This window comes from Mirounga angustirostris, unplaced genomic scaffold, assembly GCF_029215605.1.
Source record: "Mirounga angustirostris isolate CCGP_5_RB_7025 unplaced genomic scaffold, mMirAng1.0.hap1 SCAF_12, whole genome shotgun sequence".
Classification (NCBI taxonomy): domain Eukaryota; kingdom Metazoa; phylum Chordata; class Mammalia; order Carnivora; family Phocidae; genus Mirounga; species Mirounga angustirostris.
Genome location: NW_026991720.1, coordinates 81,072,670 through 81,079,479, shown reverse-complemented (window position 1 = coordinate 81,079,479; position 6,810 = coordinate 81,072,670). Strand labels below are relative to the sequence as shown.

Genomic DNA, 6,810 nt, shown 5'->3' with positions numbered 1-6,810 from the left:
TATTGTATCACATTGATTGATTTGCGGATGTTGAACCAACCTTGCAGCCCAGGGATAAATCCCACTTGGTCGTGGTGAATAATCCTTTTAATGTACTGTTGGATCCTATTGGCTAGTATTTTGGTGAGAATTTTTGCATCCACGTTCATCAGGGATATTGGTCTGTAATTCTCCTTTCTGATGGGGTCTTTGTCTGGTTTGGGGATCAAGGTAATGCTGGCCTCATAAAAAGAGTTTGGAAGTTTTCCTTCCATTTCTATTTTTTGGAACAGTTTCAGAAGAATAGGTATTAATTCTTTTGAAATGTTTGATAGAATTCCCCTGGGAAGCCATCTGGCCCTGGGCTTTTGTTTGTTGGGAGATTTTTGATGACTGCTTCAATTTCCTTAGTGGTTATAGGTCTGTTCAGGTTTTCTGTTTCTTCCTGGTTCAGTTTTGGTAGTTGATACATCTCTAGGAATGCATCCATTTCTTCCAGGTTATCTAATTTGCTGGCATAGAGTTGCTCATAATATGTTCTTATAATTGTTTGTATTTCTTTGGTGTTGGTGGTGATCTCTCCTCTTTCATTCATGATTTTGTTGATTTGGGTCATTTCTCTTCTCTTTTTGATAAGTCTGGCCAGGGGTTTATCGATCTTGTTAATTCTTTCAAAGAACCAGCTCCTAGTTTCGTTGATCTGTTCTACTGTTCTTTTAGTTTCTATTTCATTGATTTCTGCTCTGATCTTTATTATTTCTCTTCTCCTGCTGGGTTTAGGCTTTATTTGCTGTTCTTTCTCCAGCTCCTTTAGGTATAGGGTTAGGTTGTGTACTTGAGACCTTTCTTGTTTCTTGAGAAAGGCTTGTATTGCTATATACTTTCCTCTTAGGACTGCCTTTGCTGCATCCCAAAGATTTTGAATAGTTGTGTTTTCATTTTCATTGGTTTCCATGTATTTTTTTAATTCTTCTTTAATTTCCTGGTTGACCCATTCATTCTTCAGTAGGATGCTCTTTAGCCTCCATGTATTTGAATTCTTTCTGTCTTTCCTCTTGTGATTGAGTTCTAGTTTCAAAGCATTGTGGTCTGAAAATAGTCAGGGAATGATCCCAATCTTTTGGTACCGGTTGAGACCTGATTTATGACCTAGGATGTGATCTATTCTGGAGAATGTTCCATTGGCACTAGAGAAGAATGTGCATTCCGTTGCTTTGGGATGGAATGTTCTGAATATGTCTGTGAAGTCCATTTGGTCCAGTGTGTTATTTAAAGTCTTTATTTCCTTGTTGATCTTTTGCTTAGATGATCTGTCCATGTCAGTGAGGGGGGTGTTAAAGTCCCCCACTATTATTGTATTGTTGTCGATGTGTTTCTTTGCTTTTGTTATTAATTGCCTTATAGAATTGGCTGCTCCCATGTTAGGGGCATAGATATTTACAATTGTTAGATCTTCTTGTTGGATAGACCCTTTAAGTAGGATATAGTGTCCTTCCTCATCTCTTATTACAGTCTTTGGTTGAAAATCTAATTTGTCTGATATAAGGATTGCCACCCCAGCTTTCTTTTGGTGTCCATTAGCATGGTAAATGGTTTTCCACTCCCTCACTTTCAATCTGGGGGTGTCTTTGGTTCTAAAATGAGTCTCTTGCAGACAGCATATCGATGGGTCTTGTTTTTTAATCCAGTCTGATAGCCTGTGTCTTTTGATTGGGGCATTGAGCCCATTTACATTCAGGGTAACTATTGAAAGATAGGAATTTAGTGCCATTGTATTGCCTGTAAGGTGACTGTTACCGTATATTGTCTGTGTTCCTTTCTGGTCTATGTTGCTTTTAGGCTCTCTCTTTGCTTAGAGGACCCCTTTCAAGATTTCTTGTAGGGCTGGTTTTGTGTTTGCAAATTCCTTTAGTTTTTGTTTGTCCTGGAAGCTTTTTATCTCTCCTTCAATTTTCAATGACAGCCTAGCTGGATAGAGTATTCTTGGCTGCATATTTTTCTCATTTAGTGCTCTGAATATATCCTGCCAGTCCTTTCTGGCCTGCCAGGTCTCTGTGGATAGGTCTGTTGCCAATCTAATGTTTCTACCCTTGTAGGTTACAGATCTCTTCTCCCGAGCTGCTTTCAGGATTTTCTCTTTGTCTATGAGACTCGTAAGTTTTACTATTAGATGTCGGGGTGTTGACCTATTTTTATTGATTTTGAGAGGGCTTCTCTGTGCTTCCTGGATTTTCATGCCTGTTTCCTTCCCCAAATTAGGGAAGTTCTCTGCTATAATTTGCTCCATTATACCTTCTACCCCTCTCTTTCTTCTTCTTCTGGGATCCCAATTATTCTAATGTTGTTTCGTCTTATGGTATCGCTTATCTCTCAAATTCTGCCCTCGTGATCCTTAGTTGTTTATCTCTCTTTTTCTCAGTTTCTTTATTTTCCATCATTTGGTCTTCTATATTACCGATTCTCTCTTCTGCCTCATTTATCCTAGCAGTTAGTACCCCCATTTTTTATTGCACCTCATTAATAGCCTTTTTGATTTCTACTTGGTTAGATTTTAGTTCTTTTACTTCTCTAGAAAGGGTTTCTCTAATAACTTCCATATTTTTTTCAAGCCAGCTAGTATCTTTAAAGTGATGATTCTGAACTCTAGATCTGACATCGTACTAATGTCCGTATTGAGTAGGTCCCTGGCAGTCGGTACTACCTCTTGTTCTTTGTTGAGGTGATTTTTTCCGTCTTGTCATTTTGTGCAGAGGAGAATAGATTAATGAGAGAACAAAATGCTAGCAGAGTAACCACGTGCCCAGAAAATATACTCTAAACAAATCAGAAAAGACCTGAAGCAATGGAAAAAGAAACGGAAAGAGAGAAAAAAGAAAAAGATAAAGATAAAAACAAACAAAAACAAACAAAACGAAACAACAACAAAAAACCAGAATGTGATTAAATATGATCAGGCTGGTATATAGATCAGTGCCATACACTAGATTTGGGGTGTAGTTTGGTCTTTTAGAAAAAAGTGCCTCCCAAAATTTTAAAGAAAGGAAAACTTATATATGTACAAAAATAAGGGTTGATATGATGAAGGGATGGAATATGACTGTAAAGATGGAAATTATAAAAAATTTTATAAAAGGAATTGATAAGAAGTTGTTTGAAAAAAGAAAGAAGAGGATTTAAAAAAAGAAAAAAAAAAGGGAGAGAATGTGATCAGACAGGGGAGTAGAAAAAACCATATACTAGAGATTTAGGGTATATTTTAATCTGTTAGAAGAAACTATCTCAAAATTTTAAAGAGAGAACAACTTATATATATATGCCAAAAATATGGGTAACTACTTATGAAGGGTTAGAATATGACTCTAAAAATGAAAAATAAAAATGTTTTTTTAAGAAAAGGGATTGATAAGATGTTGGTTGAAAAAGGGAAAAAGAAAAATTAAAAAAAAAAAAAACAGTTAAAAAAAATTAACTTTGAAAGACTAAATAATCATGGTAAAAAAGCCGTGAATTCTATGTGCAGTAGTCCCCTAGCGCTGGAGTTCTGCCATTCTCATTGATCGGTAAACTTGGTCTTGGCTGGCTGTTCTTGCTGATCTTCTGGGGGAGGGTCTGTTGCCGTGGTTTCCAAATGTCTCTGCCGGAGGCGGAATTGCCCCGCCCTTGCCGCCTCCCGGCTAAGTAATCTGCTCGGGTTTGCTCTCTGGGGCTTTTGTTCCCTGCGAGCTTTCCGTACAGCTTTGGAGGCGGAGAGTGAAAATGGCGGCCTCCCAATCTCCGTCCTGGAGGAGCCGAGAACTCGGGGCCCCGCTCCTCAGTGCGCCCCCAGAGAAAAGCCGTCAGTCACTCCCGTCTTCCCGGTCTCCGGCCGCACTCCGTGCTCGCCTGGCCTGTGACCGCACGTTTCTATCTCTGGCACCCGACCCGGTCTGGAGTCTCCAAACCCAGCAGATCCCTGCGGTGCGCTCCTGTGCCGCTCCTCCCAGGGGAGGAAGGTGAGTCTCCCCGGATCTGCCGCTTGTGGGGTCCCTGCTGGAGGAGCAGGGGCCCGACTGTGCCGCGGATCCCGGTCTATGGCGACCCCGAGCTGAGAGCCCGCGCCTGGGCTCCGCCTCTGCAGCCGGCTTCCCTGCTCCGTTACCTGGGAGCTCTGCCCCACTCAGGCACCCCCGGTCTTTCTGTGACCCCGAAGGTCCTGAGACCCCACTGTCCCCGAGGGTTCCACCCCCCCGCTTAGGCACCAGAGTGACGTCCCTCGGTGGAGCAGACTTTTAAAAGTTCCGAGTTTGTGCTCCGCGGCTCTATCACTTGCCAGAAGCGGCCGACGGAGGCCCCTCCCCCGCCGTCTATCCTCCTGAATATCGGATTCACTTCTCCGCACGTCCTACCTTCCCGAAAGTGGTCGCTTTTCTGATGAGAGAGTTGTTGCTCTTCTTTTCTTCGATCTCCTGTTGAGTTTGTAGGTGTTCAGAATGGTTTGATCCCTATCCAGCTGAATTCCTGAGACCAGATGAAATCCAGGTCTCCTACTCCTCCGCCATCTTGCTCCGCCCCCCTCTCTTTTTTTTTAAGATTGATTTATTTATTTGAGAGTGTGTGTGCATGAGTGGGAGGGGGAGAGGGAAAGGGGAGAAAGAATCTCCAGTTTTTCACTGATAATATAATCTGTATTGTTCTACCAAAATATATTATGCTGTACGTTTGTAACTTTCATTTTGATATGAAGAATCAGTACTGGAAACTACAAAAAACAAATATTTTGAGGGTCTGTGTTAAATTCTAGAGAGTGATGATCTTTTTATTTTCCTTCTTGTGTAATTTTTTTAAAAAGATTTTTTTATTTATTTGACAGAGAGAGACACAGCAAGAGAGGGAACACAAGCAGGGGGAGTGGGAGAGGGAGAAGCAGGCTTCCAGCTGAGAAGGGAGAGCCCGATATGGGACTCCATTCCAGGACCCTGAGATCATGACCTGAGCCGAAGGCAGACACTTAATGACTGAGCCACCCAGGTGCCCTCTTCTTGTGTAATTATAAAATATGTTCGTGATTTTGTCTACTATTAAATGAAGCAGATGTCAAAATCACTCCTTGTCTTTTAGGCTACTATAAAAAATGCATGATGAAGAGAATATTTGTTTATATTATATTAATTCTATATTCATTTATTACTCCTGAAGTTTAATTTAGAATTCTGTTTAAATTATGTAACTAGTATAATTAATTGCATAGAAATATTTGTTTGTGTGTGTGTGTGTGTGCAAAAAGCACATAGTTATAAATATAGCTAATACAACATAGTTCTTCAGGTTGAATAGGTTAATAATAACTATATTCATCTCCAGTTTACACAGAGATTAATAGGGTTATGACTCTTCGGCAACACTTGCCCTTATTTACTTATAATTATTAAATGTGTTTAGGAAAACACAAATTTTTATAGCTTAAAGGAAAATAATTTTAAAGCTAAAGAAAAAAAAAATAACTGAAGTAGTTGTGCATGATTCTTTGAGCATCAGCCAAATGACACTTGAGAATATATAAAACCAGACTTAGTTATTTACCATGTCATAGGCAATACCTAAAGAAGCCGCACAAAATTTAAATTGACTTTTTAAAATACACAATGGGTATTAAGTTATTTAAGATACCAGATTAAATTCAAATTGCTCCGTTTCAAGAAACCTCAGGTAGCTTTGCGCAGTGGCAGTATCGTAGCCAATGAAGTTTATCCGAGGCGCGATTATTGCTAATTAAAAGAAACCTCAGGTAGTGAATATGTCATTTGGTGCTGCAATTTTAGAAAAGCTTCTGCTTTTCAACTTTAATGTTTTAAAAATCAAAGTGAATTTATTTGAAATTATCATTTTCCTTAATTTGAAATGATTATTTTTTCATAATAGTCACAATAAAGGACACAGCATCTATAATATGTTTTAGATTAAACAGTAATCTGTTGATTGTGAATCTATTACTGTTGCATTATTTTAACATTATTATTTTTTTTAAAGATTTTATTTATTTGACAGAGAGAGACACAGCGAGAGAGGGAACACAAGCAGGGGGAGTGGGAGAGGGAGAAGCAGGCTCCCCGCAGAGCAGGGAGCCCAATGTGGGGCTCGATCCCAGGACCCTGGGATCATGACCTGAGCCGAAGGCAGATGCTTAACGACTGAGCCACCCAGGCGCCCCATTTTAACATTATTTTTAAGAAAATATATAAACCATTTAAGTATTCAACACATTAGAGTATCTTGTAGAATTTATTCACTCATATCCTGAATAAATACTTACTGATTCTCAAATATGTTCTAGGCAAGATTCCAGAAGCTGAGCACAATATGGTAAATGAGACAGATATGGTTTCCTATCTGCATAAAGCATATCTTCTCTTTGATAATAGAGATAATAACTAACCAAGTAGAAAAGCAAACAAGATAATTACAGGCTGTAGTATGAACAATGATGGAAGTAAACAGGGTAATGAAATAGATTGTAACTAGAAGTAACTTTTTTAAAGAGGTGCTATTTGTGGTGGGACCTGGAATAAGGAATCAGCAAGTCATGCAAGTCTCTGGGAGAATAGCATCCTATGGCCTAAGGGACAATAAATTTTAAGGAGGGCATGTAATGTTTTGAGCCTGGGTGTTATACGCAATTGATGAATAATTGAACGCTACATCTGAAACTAATTATGTGCTATATGTTGGCTAACTGAATGTAAATTAAAAAAAATTAAGGATCGGGGCGCCTGGGTGGCTCAGTTGGTTAAGCGACTGCCTTCAGCTCAGGTCATGATCCCAGAGTCCTGGGATCGAGTCCCACATCGGGCTCCC

At 39.6% G+C, this 6,810-nt stretch overlaps 1 pseudogene; it reads left to right on the top strand.

The window, feature by feature from the left end:
• Positions 1–5,666: 5,666 nt before the first annotated feature.
• LOC123836227 (U4 spliceosomal RNA) lies at positions 5,667–5,791 on the top strand (annotated as a pseudogene).
• The last annotated feature ends 1,019 nt before the right edge of the window (positions 5,792–6,810 follow it).